We start from the raw sequence: 18,464 nt of genomic DNA on the forward strand, positions 1-18,464 counted from the left end.
AATGGAACACCAGAAAATCTTAAGGTGCATCAATCAGGCTGTGCCATGTGTTTGAACAATAAAGCATTTTTTTTTACTTGGCTCAATGCAACAACAGGTTGTGTTTACTGTTACCATACATCACTAAGGCAAAAGGATTTTATCGTCAGGCATCCTTTTTTGTTTTTTTGACACATAAGGAAACATAGAAACAACCGCTGTAAAGTTTTTGAATGTACTGTACTGAAACCTTGTCGTTCAGTGGAAAGTTGTGCTCTCTACGTTTTGGCTGTGGAGGGGAGGTGGACAGAGGCAGGTCTGCAGAGACCGGGCCCTCCATCCTTCCTGTTCAGTTACTAGAGGCCTCACATTATCAGTTCCAGATCTCACAAGAACAGAGAGAAAAAGAGAACACTGACAGGAAGGGGTCCCCCCCACACATACACAATCCACCCCCCGTTTGCCTTGAGCAAGGTTAACAGAACGTCTGCAACCCTCACAATTCACACAGCAAAACAATTTCTCATTACAGTTCACTCAGAAAAAGACCAAGCTGGATACCTTCAGAAATCAGCTCACACAACTGGCACATTACTAACAGAGTGCACTCAAACTGCACACACTTAATGCTGAAATAATGCTGAAATAATTATCCAGTTACTTCATCAGCACATAATTGGTCAAGTACTTTCCTCAGAAAATGAGCAACAAGCGGATGTACTGTTTTCCTTTCCTGGGCCAAAGATATTTGAGGGCATCCTCATCTGACAGAAAAACATTCCGGCGGTACCCACAGATCCTCCGAAGGGAGGCCAGCGAGGTAGGACCAAAGACACCTAGTCCTTACCTTAGGGCCCTGTCCCACTGGCGTTTAGGAGGATTTGCGGATGGAATGCGCACAAAAGTGGCCCACATCCGCCAAACAACCGCAATAACCGTGTAACATTCCTGTATGAGTCGGTCGCCATCCGAACACGTCTGTGATCATCCGCAGAGGCACGCATGTGCGCAGCCAGGATTTTTGAGCGGCTCAAAAATCCTGCTGCGGATGAGATCCGCATCACTACCTGAACACATACTGAAGACATACGCAGGACATACACAACCAACGCGCCGCATATCCCGTGTCATCCGCTGATATCCGCAACCGACGGGTTGGAGCGGCTTGGTGGCAGACCAGGACAGCGTGCAAAACAGATATGACGCGTGCCCAGCATGGCCACATCACGGTCGCAAATGGTATGTCACGCATGCAGACAGAGTGGGCACGGATGGAGCGAGTGCATCACGGCCGCTGTGCCCATCATGGGGGCGCCTCCACGGTCGCATTCGCTTCTGTTCCCTGTTATATCCGCTTTTCTTCCTCATGTATTCGCTGATCCACCCCGGGACATTTGTCATTTCCGCCCACCTTTGTTGCGGACGCTCAGCTTTTGTCTCCTCTTTTCATGCACAAATCCTCCTAAACGCCAGTGGGACAGGGCCCTTAGCTGGGTGCTTATCAAGTCTCACAAACAAACTTTGCCAGGTGTTTCTTGATCTCAAAGTCTGAGGACCCAGAGACATGAATGGCACGGCTGGCGTTTTGGAGACTAAATATTTCTGCTTAAAAAGTATCTGTAACATAAGGCAAGTAAAATTTAAGTCTTCTGTAGAGTTTTAAATTTCAAAATCATTTGTAAAAGAATTGTCTAACTCCATTTACGAGGTCTCTTAGATAATAAACCGACCCTTTTATTTTATTTTTTTAACTATATGGATTTGAATGACATGCGATTACACCAATCATGCTTGAACCCTCGTGCGCATGCGTGAGTTTTTTCACGCGTGTCAGTGACGTCATTTCCCTGTGGGCAGGCCTTGAGTGAGATGTGGTCCCGCCCTGTCGGCTGAATTCCTTTGTTTCACACGCTGCTCGAGACGGCGCGCGTTGCTTTATCAAAATTTTTTCTGGACCTGTGAGGAATATCCGAGTGGCCACTATTCGAGAAATTAAGCTGGTTTTCTGTGAAAAGTTTAACGGCTGATGAGAGATTATGGGGTGTTTCTGTCGGTGTAAGGACTTCCCACGGAGCGGGACGTCCTGCAGCGCTTCCAGGCGCTGTCGTCGGCCTGTTTCGAGCTGAAAACATCCTAATTTAAGGCTTAATTCACCCAGGACATCGTGAGAGAACAGAGAAGATTCAGAAGAGGCCGGCATGAGGAATTTATGCGGACATTCCACTGTTTAAGGACATTTTTTTAATGTCATTTCCGTGACGACTCGGCAAATCTGTGTGTGCCGCGACAGGAAAAACACCTCCGTGTTGAAAACCATTTGTAGAATTCAGGCGGCTTTTAATGGCTTTCAACAAGTGAGTAACTGAGAAATTGTTTAACAGCTTGGGCATGTTCCAACTTGCCCGTTAAGATTTCCAACGGAGGTGTTTTTCCTGCCGCGACCCCCCGCGGTCGGGTCCAGCCCGACATGCGACTCTGCCCGCACGTTCTTTCATTACAAAATGACCGTTAACAATGGAATGTCCGAATAAACTCCTCATGCCGACTTCTTCTGAAAGTTCTCTGTTCTCTGACGACTTACTGCGTCAACAGAGCCTGAAATGTGGAAGTTTTCAACTTGAAACTTTAAATTTTAAATTTAAATTTTAAATTTTACATATGAGAATGACTCACCAAATATATATATATATATATATATATATATATATATATTTGTCAGACTGCTATTATTTTCTACATATTATGTACATCCTTTTCTACACCAACCGGTGAAGAAGAAGGATGAGATGGACAGGGTTAATTGTTTATACCCTTAAAATCTATGTTACATATTCTAATTATATAATTATAAAATATATCCATTCTTGGCGTCAATGGTTTTAGAATCTTGAAAAGGGAGAGTTATGACACTTTAATCCCATTTAAATCATCGCATTTAGTACTTTTTTAGACTTTTTGCATCCATGGACACAGTGATCCTTGCATACACGCTCCATTTTTAGAGGTGCATTTGAATTTTAACCTCAAAAATCGCACTTCCGTATCGAGACTGTTGTGGTTTCAGTGCTGTCTTTCCATCAAACCAGGCAAAACGTCCTCCACACAAAGGGAACGCACCATTGACAACCGGAAAGAGTCTGTCACCCAGAGAGAGAGACACCCAGGCATAGAGAAAGAACAGGCTGTGACATATCCCTGTTCGTGTCATATCCCCTCATTGTGGCTGCTCTCGCCGTCTCCCTCACCTGACATTTCTACAATAATCACTTTTAGGCAGTGGGCAGATGTTTATCAGGGTATAGATTTTCTCAGCATTCACACTTCTTTAATCAAGATTAACCATTCTTATCTAGTGTGTGTGTGTGTGTGTGTGGAGGGGGGGGCACATGTGTGTGCATGTGTGTACAATGGAGGAATCCCCGATTCCTCCCCATAAAGCCACAGAGGTCCAAAATTATGAAGTCACAGCCTCTTGACAACCACTCGACTAGTTCTACACAACTGGTTGCTTGGGGAAAAATAAATGCCTTCACAATAAAAGCGACAGTTGTCTAATATTCTGAGGAGCCACAACCATGACAAAATCACTACATGTCTTCTCATGTGGAAAGTTGTACAACTGTCCAGGTGGTCTATGAATGAAAGTAGTGGTAATTGTTATTGTTGTTCAACATTCTGGAGTCCTTTGGTTACGTCTGTGCTGCTCTAATTTTCATGCTAAATGCTAAAAGCTAACTGGTGAGACAGCCACGACTAGAATTGCCTTAATGTTATTGGACTGCTTCTAGCTACGGCACATCGTATAATTTTTCCACACTTATCTATACATCTGTAATGGGTGAGTAGACCAATCAGGTGATAAAAGCGGCCGTTATAGTATCAAACTGGTGTCCTTGTAGTACCTAACCCCTCTGTCAGACGTTTTGTGAATTTTGGTGGCATCTGGAAGTGCTCCGTGCCCAAACTAAGTTAACAGTCTGTCGCCAATGTGATGATTGATAAATTAAATATTATACAAATAAGGAATGCTTATGATTGCGATGGTAAGACTATTTGCTTCGCTGAATGGAACATTTCATCTTTCAACTCATGAAATATTCTTTCCACTGCACAAATTTAAAAAAATAATTATTTGTTTTCTATAACACCTAAATAGAACCTTGTTATTTGATATTTTACTTAAATGAGACAGATGTATTAGTGCTTACATTTCATGAAAATTCAGTAAGGTATATCTTATATATTATATTCCAATTCTAAGGTGGAACTATGCCAGGATACAAAGGTATATCTAAAAAGGAAGAGTAAAATAGGAGAGTAGAAAAGAGTAGAGTAGAGCCACTTAGGTGCCTGGTCTTGAGAACCAGGCATGGTAGGTTAAAAAGCTTTTTTATCCCATGGGAACTCTCCCTACCCACCCAAGCAGCTCAAGAAAAAGGTATATATAATATAATAAGTAATAAGACATAAAGAGGATAAGACATCACAGGAGAAGATTATATCAAACACAAAGGAACCAACTATTTTGTAAGCTACGATGAACGTTGCTAAGGCTGGCTAGATAAGCTAACGTTAGCTGTTAGGTATAACTAATTGTACCCCACTCCTCCAATATATACTTAAATATAATATTAAAAGGGGGAAACAACAAAAAGTAAAGCGTGTAGAAATGTATATGGAGACATAATTACATATATTTGCAGAAAAGAGCAAAACGGCGGGCGTTTTATTCAAACCTGCAACTGCTAGCGCTACACATCTTCTTGTTTCTTCTTCTTCTGCTATATTTTTAACACAGTATTCAGTAGCTTCGCCCTTGTGTGGGAACACATGTAATTACAGCTGATCATCCCAATAACCCCTTAAAGCGTTAAACATTAAACTACCATACATATATATATATATATATATATATATATATATATATATATATATATATATATATATATATATATATATATATAAAGTGAATGACGGTGAGGCAGCCTATTAGATAATTAATAGTATCATGATATGTACATATCTTGATATCTTGATACAGATAGCTTCCTCGTTATCATGGATGCATTTTCACAAAAAGGCAATAGAATTGTTCGATGGAGTGAAACATATGCAACTAAAACGAACAGTCTCAACATGAAAATGGCGTAAATCATACAATGGACAAATATAATGGGACAAATAATTTGCCATGTGACATACAAAATTGTGTCAATGTAAATAACTCACCTTATTTGTGTATTCTATCACCACTGTACACAAGGACCCTCAGATTGGTCTTCAAAACATAAAATGGCCATTTTTAAAAGATAATGCAGAATCAGTTCGAGTGATTTTATGGATATGTGATGTCACATTTTGAAGTGTATAATATAGTGGTATAACCAATTCAATTTCCCAACTTAATTTTCACTTTTAGTGGGATATATGCAGAGAATAAATGCTTGGAGGGCCATTGTGATCTTTTGTCACTACTCATACACTGCTTTGTAAGGTATCTGTAGTGTATTGGCTAATGATCAATTTGTCAATTGCCCGAATCAGCTGGACCCGACATTAAACAGACTTTACCCTGCCACCTCCCTGGTACACACATGGAATGTCTGATTGAGCCTCCCATGTGAATAGGGCAGGTCGTTATTAGGTGGATTCACAGTAAGAGTGTGAATTGCTGTGAAAATACAAATGGCCAACAAAATTCTTTTAACTGTATAGATGACAAGATCTGGGAAATTCTGTCTGGAAGGGCTGATGGCAAAATTTTCAGCCCGTTTTTCTTGGGGCTGTCTGTCCCTGATGGGATATGAAGTTGATGAGGTGGATGAGCAGGTGGAGGTGGAGGAGGAGAAGAATGCGTGGCAGGAACGAGAAACTCTACTGCTTCACCTCAGGGAGCTTTGGTGGCTGCTCATGTAAATGATCACCTCCCGTAAATTAACACTTTGTACAAGCTACTGTTTCGGCTTCAACTTCAGTGCTTTATTATAGGGCAAATACTGTGCAGCCAACAGCTTAAATACAGACACAGTTACACCCAACCAGCTACGGAACGGTGCCTTAGTGGTTAACACTGATGCCTCACCACAAGAAGGTTGTGGGATTGCTTCCCAACCTTTCTGTGTGGCATATGCATGTTCTCCCCATGTCTGTGTGGGTTTCCTCTGGGCACTCCAGTAAATGGAGTGCATTTATATAGCATCTGCATCAGACGCTCAAAGGGCTTTACAATTATGCCTCACATTCACCCCGATGTCAGGGTGCTGCCATACAAGGCGCTCACTACACACCGGGAGCAATAGGGGATTAAAGACCTTGCCCAAGGGCCCTTAGTGATTTTCCAGTTAGGCAGGGATTTGAACCCAGGATCTTCTGGTCTCAAGCTTAACCTTAACCTTAACCACTAGACCATCACCTCCTCCAGTCTCCTCCCACAATCAAAACCATGCTTATTTAGGGTCTGCTCCTTTTTCTGCCCCTGACCAAGGGAGTCTCTCTACACATGTTGCGGCCCTCAGGTGCCAGACTGTGGCTGCCCACTGCTCCTAGTGGCTGGATACTGTCTAAATGTAATTAGGACGGGTTAAATGTAGAGAACAAAATTCATTGTTTGTATGTATGTACAGTGAGGAAAATAAGTTTTTGAACACCCTGCAGTTTTGCAAGTTCTCCCACTTAGAAATCATGGAGGGGTCTGAAATTTTCATCTTAGGTGCATGTCCACTGTGAGAGACATAATCTAAAAAAAAAAAAATCCGTAAATCACAATGTATGATTTTTTAATAATTTATTTGTATGTTACTGCTGCAAATAAGTATTTGAACCCCTACCAACCAGCAAGAATTCTGGCTCACACAGAACTGTTAATTTTTCTTTAAGAAGCCCTCTTATTCTGCACTCTTTACCTGTATTAATTGCACCTGTTTGAACTTGTTACCTGTATAAAAGACACCTGTTCACACACTCAATCAATCACACTCCAACCTGTCCACCATAGCCAAGACCAAAGAGCTGTCTAAGGACACCAGGGACAAAACTGTACACCTGCACAAGGCTGGGATGGACTACAGGACAACAGGCAAGCAGCTTGGTAGAAGACAACAACTGTTATGATTATTTATTAGAAAGTGGAAGAAACACAAGATGACTGTCAGTCTCCCTCGGTCTGGGATTCCATGCAAGATCTCACTTTGTGGGGTAAGGATGATTCTGAGAAAGCTCAGAACTACACAGGAGGACCTGGTCAATGACCTGAAGAGAGCTGGGACCACAGTCACAAAGATTACATTAGTAAAACATGATGCTGTCATGGTTTAAAATCCTGCAGGGCAGCAAGGTCCCCCTGCTCAAGCCAGCACATGTCCAGGCCCGTTTGAAGTTCACCAGTAACCATCTGGATCATCCAGAGGCAGCATGGGAGAAGGTCATGTGGTCAGATGAGACCAGAATAGAGCTTTTTGGAATCAACTCCACTTACCATGTTTAGATGATGAGAACAACCCCAAGAAAACCATCCCAACCGTGAAGCATGGGGGTGGAAACATCATACTCTGGGGGTGCTCTTCTGCAAAGAGGACAGGACGACTGCACCGTATTGAAAGGAGGATGGATGGGGTCATGTATTGCGAGATTTTGTCAAACAACCTCCTTCCCTCAGTAAGAATATTGAAGATGGGTCATGGCTGGGTCTTCCAGCATGACAATGGCCCCAAACACACAGCCAGGGCAACTAAGGAGGGGCTCCGTAAGAAGCATTTCAAGGTCCTGCAGTGGCCTGGCCAGTCTCCAGACCTGAACTCAATAGAAAATCTTTGGAGGGAGCTGAAACTCCAAACCTGAAAGATCTAGAGAAGATCTGTATGGAGGAGTGGACCAAAATCCCTGTTGCAGTGTGTGAAAACCTGGTGAAAAACTACAGGAAACGTTTGAACTCTGTAATTGCAAACAAAGGCTACTGTACCAAATATTAACATTGATTTTCACAGGTGTTCAAATACTAATTTGCAGCAGTAACATACAAATAAATTATTAAAAAATCATACATTGTGATTTCCGGATTTTTTTTTTAGATTATTTCTCTCACAGTGGACGTGTGCCTAAGATGAAAATTTCAGACCCCTCCATGATTTCTAAGTGGGAGAACTTGCAAAATCGCAGGGTGTTCAAATACTTATTTTCCTCACTGTATATGTACAATGATAAAAGGACTATATTATTGTTATATTATTATTAAAAACAACTTAAAACAAGATAAAACTTATAATAAACCTATTGATTATAAAGAGCATACAATTTAAAAGCACATCATTATTATCTAATCTTATTTAAAAAGCCCATTCGAGCTGGAATAAGGGAATTCCTACATTTATTTGTTCTACATCTTGGAATTCTGTCTTCTGCCAGGAGGAAGCACCTAAAACTCATTAAACAGTGGATGCCTTGAATCGTCACAGTTTTTCTCTCCATCTTTAAAGACCTGACATCATAAATCCATCTGTTTATTGCTGCATACGAGGTCTATTAGATAATAAACCGAGCCTTTTATTTTTTTTTAACTATATGGATTTGAATGACGTGCGATTACACCAGTCATGCTTGAACCCTCGTGCGCATGCGTGAGTTTTTTCATGCGTGTCGGTGACGTCATTTCCCTGTGGGCAGACCTTGAGTGAGATGTGGTCCAGCCCTCTTGGCTGAATTCCTTTGTTTCACACGCTGCTCGAGACGGCGCGGGTTACTTTATCAACATTTTTTCTGGACCTGTGAGGAATATCCGAGTGGACACTATTCGAGACATTAAGCTGGTTTTCTGTGAAAAGTTTAACGGCTGATGAGAGATTATGGGGTGTTTCTGTCGCTGTAAGGACTTCCCACAGAGCAGGACGTCCTGCAGCGCTTCCAGGTGCCGTCGTCGGCCTGTTTCGACCTGAAAACATCCTAATTTAAGGCTTAATTCATCCAGGACGTCGTGAGAGAACAGAGAAGATTCAGAAGAGGCCGGCATGAGGACTTTATGCGGACATTCCACTGTTTAAGGACATTTTTTAATGAAAGACGTGCGCGCAAATTCGCAGAGTCGTTTCGTGACGACTCACTGAATCTGTGTGCGCCGCGACAGGAGAAACACCTCCGTGTTGAAAACCATTTGTAAAATTCAGGCGACTTTTGATGGCTTTCAACAAGTGAGTAACTGAGAAATTGTTTAACAGCTTGGGCATGTTCCAACTTGCCCGTTAAGGTTTCCAACGGAGGTGTTTTTCCTGTCGCGACCCCCCGCGGTTGGATCCAGCCCGACATGCGACTCTGCCCGCACGTTCTTTCATTACAAAATGTCCGTTAACAATGGAATGTCTGAATAAACTCCTCATGCCGACTTCTTCTGAAAGTTCTCTGTTCTCTGACGACTTCCTGGATCAACAGAGCCTGAAATGTGGAAGTTTTCAACTTGAAACGGTGAGACGCTGCCGCCTCGAAGCGCAGATCGCCGTCAGGCCCCGTGGGCCGTCCTTAAAGCGACACTTACAGACCAAAATCTCTCATCAGCCGTTAAAATTTTTACCGAAAACCAGCTGAATTTATCGAATGGTGTCCACTCAGTTGTGCCTTACAGTTTTGAAAAAATTTTGATCAAACAAAGCAGCAGTCTCTGAGCCATTCCTAAACAATGAAAAAATCGACGAGAGGGTGGGCGACTCCTCACTCAAAGACTGCCCACAGGCGAATGACATAAACGACAGGCGTGAAAAAACTCTTGCATGCCCACAAGGGTTCAAGCATGTCTGATGTAATCACACGTGATTCAAATCCATATGGTTTTTGAAAAAAATAATAAGGTCGGATACTTTCCTAATAGACCTCGTACTTTAATAATACTCTGCAGTTTATTTTTGTTCTGTAGGGTCAGCACACAAAACAGAACACCAAGGTTTCCTTGCCAAATAACCCCTCACTTGTACGAGGTAATCACAGATGACAATCTGATTGGATTAATTCATGCTATGACAAAACACACTTATGACATATAGAAAGATTAAACACAACCCCTTTGCACACTGCAGGTCGTCAAAATAGGCCTGTGTTTCTTTGACCTTCATTCAGTATTGTATTGTACTGTATTGTTCTGAATGTGAAATGACTTGAACCAGAAGACAAACCAAAGCAACACCAAAGATGCATTTTCGACTGATGTGGTTCATCAAAGTTAACCGCCGTTTAATCACGTCATCCTCTTCATGTGCGCTTTTATTTTGGTGAGTCACAAGATAATAGCATTTATACTTTTTGAGTAAGTACACACAGAAGCTGGCTGGGATGGACCAAGCCACGCCTTCACTCATTCACTCACATGCATTTTCACCCCACAAGCCCGATGCTGTTATGAGTGCAGGCTATATCAGCTTTTGAGACCCCTGACCCCTTGAAGAGAGGCAGATCAAAATGGTCTTCGCAGACGGCAACAGAAAAGCTTCGCATACGTAAGAAAATAGAGGATACGCACCTGTGTTGACTTCAGGTCTGGATTCTTCACCACAACAGACCCCCCCACCCCGTCACACACCAGGGAGAGAAACACTCCAGCACCTCAGTTCTTCTGAGCCTAGGAATCAGAATTAAAAAAAAACATTCCTGAGTCATCCATCAGTTTTCAATGGCTGAAATGTATCAATTGCATTTTTTTTTCAATTCAATCATACTTCACCCACGATGTGACACTTCTTCACTGCTCACGGGTTCCATCATGCTCGCTTGCTTATGAAGGACAAATCGCGAGAGACCCCACACGATCAGTATATCATAAATATCCACCATAAAGTGAAGTTCACTGACATCCAGGCTCACAATTCACTCCAGATTGACAGATAAGCCTGTTAAGTGAAGCCTTATGAGCACTTAGCTGGGCCGGCAGGGCTGGTGCATGTGCACGGTGGCACTCAGACACCAGAACATAAACGACCACGTGTTACTGGCTGATAAGGAATACAGCTTTAGATGAAAACCCAAATATAGTACAAATATAGGGCTCCTGGATTAGAGCAAAAGTCATATCATTATATTTTTATTTTGGCCAAAATTAAAATCATGATTGGTTAACAAACATGCAGTATTACAGTGGATTTACTTTAAACATAACTTCAATTTTAAAGATTATTGAAATGATATTTACATTAAAAGTAAAAACATAACTCCAAGACAAACCATAAATGGGTAAAGAGTGGACCCCAGGACAGACTGGCATGACATGGGCGGGATTAATTAATCCCAAACATGCTCCCTCATCTCGTAATTGCCAAGCAAGCTAAAGCTAACAGGCTAACTTTGGTGTGAGTGTTTGAAGAGCACATATTTTTGTGGACCAGGTGGTGGATTGGGAAATAGTATTAAAATTAATATTGCATCATTAGTGGCGCCATTTGTGTAGCTAACACCACCAAGCTATTGGTGCTTGCTAATTACAGATAACATTTGTATGGTGCTAACGTACAAATGAAAAAAAAAACACTAAAATTTCACTCTCTGAAATAGTGGAGGACAGAATTCTTCGATGGGTGCAAGTACAATTAACCATACAGCAAGCCAGATATTTCTTTTAAAATGCTCACAAAGGACAAACACAGGCCAGTCCAGCGTAGCTAGCAGCCACTTGGTAGCCTAGCAGAGTTTGCTGTTTTTATCACCCATGGCCAAAGGAGAACATCATAGCAAAACAGAAAGCAATAACATAATTGTTTGATCTCAATTACTTTACTTTTGTAATCGTTGGAAGCCATAATTGCAAATGAAATCATTAATTGCCCCGCCCTAACAGTACAGGTATGCATGTGTAACAATTTGATTTGAATACAAAGTTTAACAACTAAATCACTCATAAGGGCAAAGGACACAACTGTAAGTTGATTTTTGGCTGTCTGCCCTGATTATTTTTGCCAAAATTTAACTTCACAAATGAATACACAGTTGAGCCCTTACTGGACATTTCAGCAGTTTTTGTCTCCATCTAGCGGGCAATGTGAGCATTTCAGGGCTTCTGTACATTTCCTACTTGAAACTCAAAATACATTAAAAAAGGCATTTATAAATGTCAGAAATGCATGTTTTTTTTTGGCAGGAAGATCTTTGACCTCCCAGAATTAATGTATAAATATACAGATTTTGAGACTTTTACAGTTCTTGAGCTTGATAATATGGACAGCTGGAAAGACAGCAGTTTCTCTTGACAAGCGCAACTTACAGGCTTACTGACACATTCGTTGTTCCAAATCCATTTTGTGCTTTTACTATTCTGGAAAAAAGAAATTCAGCCATGCAAAATTTATCTAAGTTTTAAAGACTTTCGAAATCACTGATAACTCATCAGACAAAGGGTTAAATTATTATCATTCAAATTAGATAAGTACCACATTTCTGGCAATAATAAACACGGCACATGTCTTGGTGTGTCGCTGAACACCACCCCTGCATTCACTGCTCTGATTTATGACCATTCCTCGGATAAAATGATGCCTTCAGGCAAAAAAAAAAAAAAATGCCTCAGTGATTTTTATGACTGATGTTGCTCAAGGAATCATTTCAGACCTAATTTAAAATAAACTTAAAATGAGGTTTATCTTGTAGAGACCACACAGTGAATAATCCTGTCTTATCGTTGTTCACCAAAGCAAATAAGTACAGAGACTTAATTTTCCTTAATGAATTAATCATTGCAAGTTGCTATAATTACTAGCGTAACGGGAAACGCTTTAATAAGCATGTGTTATCTTTCCATAAATCACACTAGCCTCTGCTGGCAACTGAAACTGACAAAAAAAAGACTTGATAAATAAAGCTTTGAATATATTACTTGATATGTTAATACGCATGCTGGTATTAACTGTGCAACCTCATTCTTCGAGAAAATTGACACAGTCCTGGTCAGAACGTTTGGCACCCATAAATTTTAGATATAAAAGTTTAAATATGTGCAGAAATAAATGCTCATGAATGCATTTTGTATAATATCATTTCAAGAAGAATAGCTAATACGTAGCATATAATATCCAATAAAATGGCAACCTCAACGAAACATAGTTATTTTGTATTGCCACAGTTTGGTTATTTTACAGAATATTCAGTTACATTCCCATGTAAGCAGCCATACTGTAAAGTAGTAGGAAAAAAATTTAAACAAATATTTCTTTAGAAAATTGGACCAGATTATCTCAATTTTGAAATCTAGACATAAATTGGAGCCAAAAATCAGCAATGGGGTGCTTGTCCTTACACCAACTGTTATGAAACAGAAGCAGCATTTTTATTATATGTTAAAACTGTCTGCGGTTCTCATAAACTGAGCAATCGTACCATTAGAAGACGAGTGAGAGAAGCCATCAAGAGACCCAAGAGGAGTTACAGGGTTTCACCAAAGCATCCTGGTGGAGTGGGCACAGTGAAGAACTTTCTTAAAATATGTGAGGTTTTAGTTCCAAGTTGCCAGAAAGTACCTGGAAGACTTAAACCTTGATTTGATCAGTTTTCTTTTATTAAAGTCCTTTTCCATTTCAATGAGAGGAAGAAATCACAGGTAATGAAATGACGCCAACGCTTTTTGATTTGTTGATATTCATCTCGTCTCCTTTTGACTGGGTGTTGTCTCAGCTGCATGTACACTCAAAAAATTATTCATTGGATTGCATTTTCATGTAATAAATACATGTAGTCCCAACTCAAATTCATTGTAATGATCTTGCATGGATGTGCTTTATTTGAGTTGGGGCTACATATATTTTATTATATATTTATTAAATAGAAATCCGGCACATAACTGAATTGAGTTCATCCACTGAGGCATTTTTTGAGTGTAGAAAGAGGCTGAACCACAAAACAAACAAACAAACAAAAGCCAAAAAAAAACAAAAAAAACAATGAAGAGGTAGAAAAGCTCAATGTTTGCATTAAATACTGAAAAACATGGACAAATTTCAGCATAAAGGAAGCCCGGGTATTTAGCTTTAATTTACAATGTACTGTGCCATCCTCTTATGAGAGACAGCATGCTGTGCTATGCTTGGCAGAATGTGCAAAAACTCATTTCAATCCAGCTCCCAGTGGCGATGTAGAACTGGAAAGGCAAACAGCCACAGAACAGTCGGCATGCAGTAGCACATAAGTTAAAACAAGGATCCATCTAGTTCCTGCTCAGTTCCCTGTAGTGTGCATTTATTGTTATTAGATTAGATTAGACAGAATTTTATTAATCCATTGGGAAGACTGTCAGAGAAACTGAAGTTCCAGCAGCATTGGATAGCAGCACACAGGGTAAGAAGAACATAAAGTATCAAGAGTAAAAGTAAAAAACAATTTGCAAAATGTAAATACAAATATAAATACCAAAACTAGGGCTATTGGCTACTACTGTTCCTCTCATTCCCGTCCTCTGTCTTCCTGTTCCTCCTCCTCCTGCTGAGTGAGGAGTTGTACAGTCTGATGGCCTGAGGGACAAAGGAGTTTTTCAGTCTGTTGGTCCTGCACTTGGGAAGGAGCAGTCTGTGGCTGAAGAGGCTCCTCTGGTTATGATGATGGTGTGCAGAGGATGACTGGCATTGTCCATAATGTCCAGCAGTTTGTCCAGTGTTCTCTTCTCTGCCACCGTCACCAGAGAGTCCAGCTTCATGCCAACCACGGAGCCAGCCCGCCTGATCAGTTTGTCCAGCCTGGATGTGTCCTCCTTGAATGTGCTGCTCCCCCAGCACACCACAGTGTAGAAAAGGATGCTGGCTACCACATACTGGTAGAACATCCACAGGAGTTTCCTGCAGATGTTAAACGACTGCGGCCTCTTCAGGAAGTACAGCCTGCTCTGTCCCTTCCTGTGCAGGTGATTGGTGTGGGTTTTCCAGTCCAGTTTGCTGTCCAGCCACAGCCCGAGGTACCTGTAGGAATCCACAGCCTCCACCTCGACTCCCTCAATCAGAAATGGTTGAGGTCTTCATCTGGACTTCCCAAAGTCAACGACCAGCTCCTTTGTCTTTGAGGTGTTGAGCTGTAGATGGTTTGTGTGGCACCAGACAGCAAAGCCCCTCACTACATTCCTGTACTCCTCCTCTCTGTCATGCCCAATGCATCGAATGATGGCTGTGTTATCTGTGAACTTCTGGATGTGACACAACTCAGAGTTGTAGCAGAAGTCAGAGGTGTATAGGGTGAAGAGAAGAAGGGCCAGCACCGTGCCCTGGGGTGCTCCTGTGCTGCTGATCACAGCATTAGATGTGGCATTCCTCAGCCTGATACACTGCGGCCTGTCGATGAGGTAGCTGGAGATCCAAGTGACCAGGCAGGGGTCCACTCGCATCCTGTTCAGTTTTTCCTAAAGCACAAGGGGCTGGATGGTGTTGAAGGCACTCGAGAAGTCCAGGAAGAGAATTCTCACTGTGCTGATTCCCTTACTATTTCTAACCTACCCTTATTGATAATGTTTGTAATTAACTTTACTGAATTTTGTGTGTGCTGCTGTGCATTTGTGGGGCACAACAGGTCTCTGGCACAGTCTGATAGCAGAGAAAATGGTAAAAAACAAAGGAAAGACGAGTTGAGAGGGTTTGCTTACACAGCCATTGTGACCAGCTAAACTTGACCTTCGGATGTGCGTGGCACCCCCTGCACGTGACCTGTGATGTTGCATGCAAAGCCTCTATACAGTGTTCTAATTTATGAATATGTATCACATTTCTGAAAGCTGAGATTCTTCTGAACATTTTTATTTGCACCACACTGGCATTACACAAAAAGAAAGTACCTTAAAATTAGAATTACCGAAAGTAAGGTAAAATCAAGAAAATACCCTTGGACCTTTGGGTTAAAACATTAATTACAGCAAGTCATTCATTACATTATCAAAATTCCAGCCCTCACAATTTAACACTACTGGATTCTCTAAACATGGAACTTACAGAAGCTGAATGAGTTCTTTTGGTGTGAAGTCTGATCAGTTTTAAGAAAGACTGCTTTCCCTAAACCTCCACTGCTATATCCCAGAACCTGAAACTATTACCGTATCTTGTTAGGAATGAGTTTCATCATGAGTCCACTTAAGAGACATGCAGTGAATCATTTCTATCCCCAACCAGAAGACCTCTGACTTCTTCATGGATCATGTTTTGGTTGACAGGACAAGGACAACACTCCAAATATGAAGGTATATTTTCACACTGGGTGAGAAAGAGGTAGCCCCTTGTGCTTTGCACTTTTTTAAAAGGTCTTTTTTATCGGTAGAATATTTTCCAGGCAGCATTTCTCCCCTGTTGGAAGTGCTGCGCTATGAAAAGAGAAAGTGGAGGAGTGCTGGGGGCTCAATGAGTCGAGAAAGAGGAGGATGAGGAGGAGGGGTTGACGCTGGGCGCCTCCTTTTTAAAGCCAGATTCTCCCCAGATACCTCTGTGCTATTCATCAACAGCTTTGCCAGGGCTGTGAAAAATCAATGTGCTCTGCACTGCAAACAGTTCATAATGACGGGGGATGGAGGGGGGAAAAAAAGAAGCTCAACTGCAACAGAATTGATTTGTTTAAGTACAATAACACGGCTCTGCAGCACAGCGAGAAGGAGGCTTGGGTGCCCAGACAAAGACTGACTGGCAGTATGAAACCACAAGCAGTAATTGATAAACTGCTGGCAAACTGCAAATCTGAAATACAGAGGACTAGTATCTAATTAAAGGAGATTTTCTCTCAATTACTGCCTGACTAGAAGAGAAAAAAGCTCTCACACCAAAATGACCGCATGACGCTGATTCAGAAATCAGTGGAGCACAAAAAAAGATTTTGGGAATGCTTTTACGCTGCAGGTGTCGGAGGACGCAAGCTAGCCTGAGACGTCACAAATTATTATGGCTCAGGTAAACCACGTTCGCCAACAATAAAAGACCATAATTCATTCCCAGAAATGTAGTCACTGTTTGACATATTAACATGGGACCAGAAATCTGACCTTAAGCCCTGACTTGATGGTAGAACAGGTAACTCAGCGGGATAAGTTGTTGGACTACACCGGGGTTCAAATCTCAGTTCTGCTACCCGTCTGTGCCCTGGATGCTTCATCTCTATTATCCACCCAGCTGTAAAATCACCTTGGCTGGAAGTGAACTGTGATGGACTTGTGTCCCAAAGAGTCCCGTAGAGGCTCATCTGCTTCACACTACAGATTTCGACTATACGGACCATAGACTGCATATATATACTGGACAAACCCACCATGACATCACCCATAGGTTTTCTGACAGAGCAGTTTTGAAGCTGAAATGGAGCATCTGGACTTCACCATCTTGACAGGGCTGAACAACGATAAACTCCCATCCCATACATTAGATTAGATTAGATAGAACTTTATTCATCCCTTGGAAAGACTCCCTCAGGGAAACTGAGGTTCCAGCAGCATTGTATAGCAGCACACAGGGTAAGAAGCACACAGAGCATCAAAACAAAAAAAAGAAAAACAGTTAGCAGGTATAAATATAAATACAAATATATATAGTGCTTCTCTCATTCTCATTCCCGTCCCCCGTCTTCCTATTACTTCTCCTCCCGCTGAGTGAAGAGTTGTACAGTCTGATGGCCTGAGGGACAAAGGAGTTTTTCAGTCTGTTGGACCTGCACTTGGGAAGGCGCAGTCTGTGGCTGAAGAAGCTCCTCTGGTTGCTGATGACGGTGGGTGGACAAATCAAGTCCGAACACACTCTACATCCCAGATGCAAAACATGCTAAAGCTAACAGACTGCCCTTAGTTTGGCCGTTTTATTAATTTAAATTAATTAAATTTAACATTTAATTTAAATGACAAGTAACATTTTTGTGGGGTGGGTGATGGTTTTCATGATGGGTGGCTTGGGTGTAAGTATTAAATTATCACCTCAGTAACCGTGGAGTGAGATACCCACAAACCGTGTTAATCGTACTACCATACAAATTAGTAACACAAAAATTTCACTTGGCAGAAATACTGGACCACAGATTTCTTAGATTGTCCATTCAGACAATTATCCACACAGCAAAGCATATTATCTCAGAAAGGGCAACCACTGCTAACAATCTCTGCTGACGGAGCTCTAGACACATCTCTCTAGAACATGTCATCAAAGCCTTATAGTATAAACAGACTGACAAAGAGACAAAAAGGGATCTTCCTCTGTCTTCCCTCAACAGTTGGAGGAGGCAATTAATATTATTTCCCAACAACGTTTTCAATCAAATGCAAATTGTCCAAAAACAAAGAAAAAAGATAAACTAACTTGTTTCTCCAACCAACAGTCAAAACCCACCAAAAAGTTCAATTATAAAAAAGAAAAGCTGATCAGCTGGGAAATACTTCACATTTTTTCACACTTCTGTCAATAAACTAAGGACCCCTTCACACACAACATGAATTTGGCGAAAGAAGCAGAAACCAGCCGAAAATCTGCGAACAAAACACGAAATGTGGAACTGCGGCATGGCGTATCCACCGCGCAGTGATCCGCTGGTGA

At 41.5% G+C, this 18,464-nt stretch overlaps 1 protein-coding gene across 2 annotated transcripts in view; it reads right to left on the minus strand.

Moving 5' to 3' along the window:
- LOC117531055 (zinc finger MIZ domain-containing protein 1-like) overlaps window positions 1–18,464 on the minus strand; it is a 319,309-nt gene that overhangs the window by 224,114 nt on the left and 76,731 nt on the right. For both annotated transcript variants that reach the window (XM_034194068.1, XM_034194069.1), the window contains exon 2: window positions 10,475–10,573. The gene's annotated coding sequence lies outside the window, so the exon portion shown is untranslated. The remainder of the gene's footprint in view (window positions 1–10,474; window positions 10,574–18,464) is intronic.

The sequence above is a fragment of the Thalassophryne amazonica genome, chromosome 18, assembly GCF_902500255.1.
Source record: "Thalassophryne amazonica chromosome 18, fThaAma1.1, whole genome shotgun sequence".
Lineage (NCBI taxonomy): Eukaryota > Metazoa > Chordata > Actinopteri > Batrachoidiformes > Batrachoididae > Thalassophryne > Thalassophryne amazonica.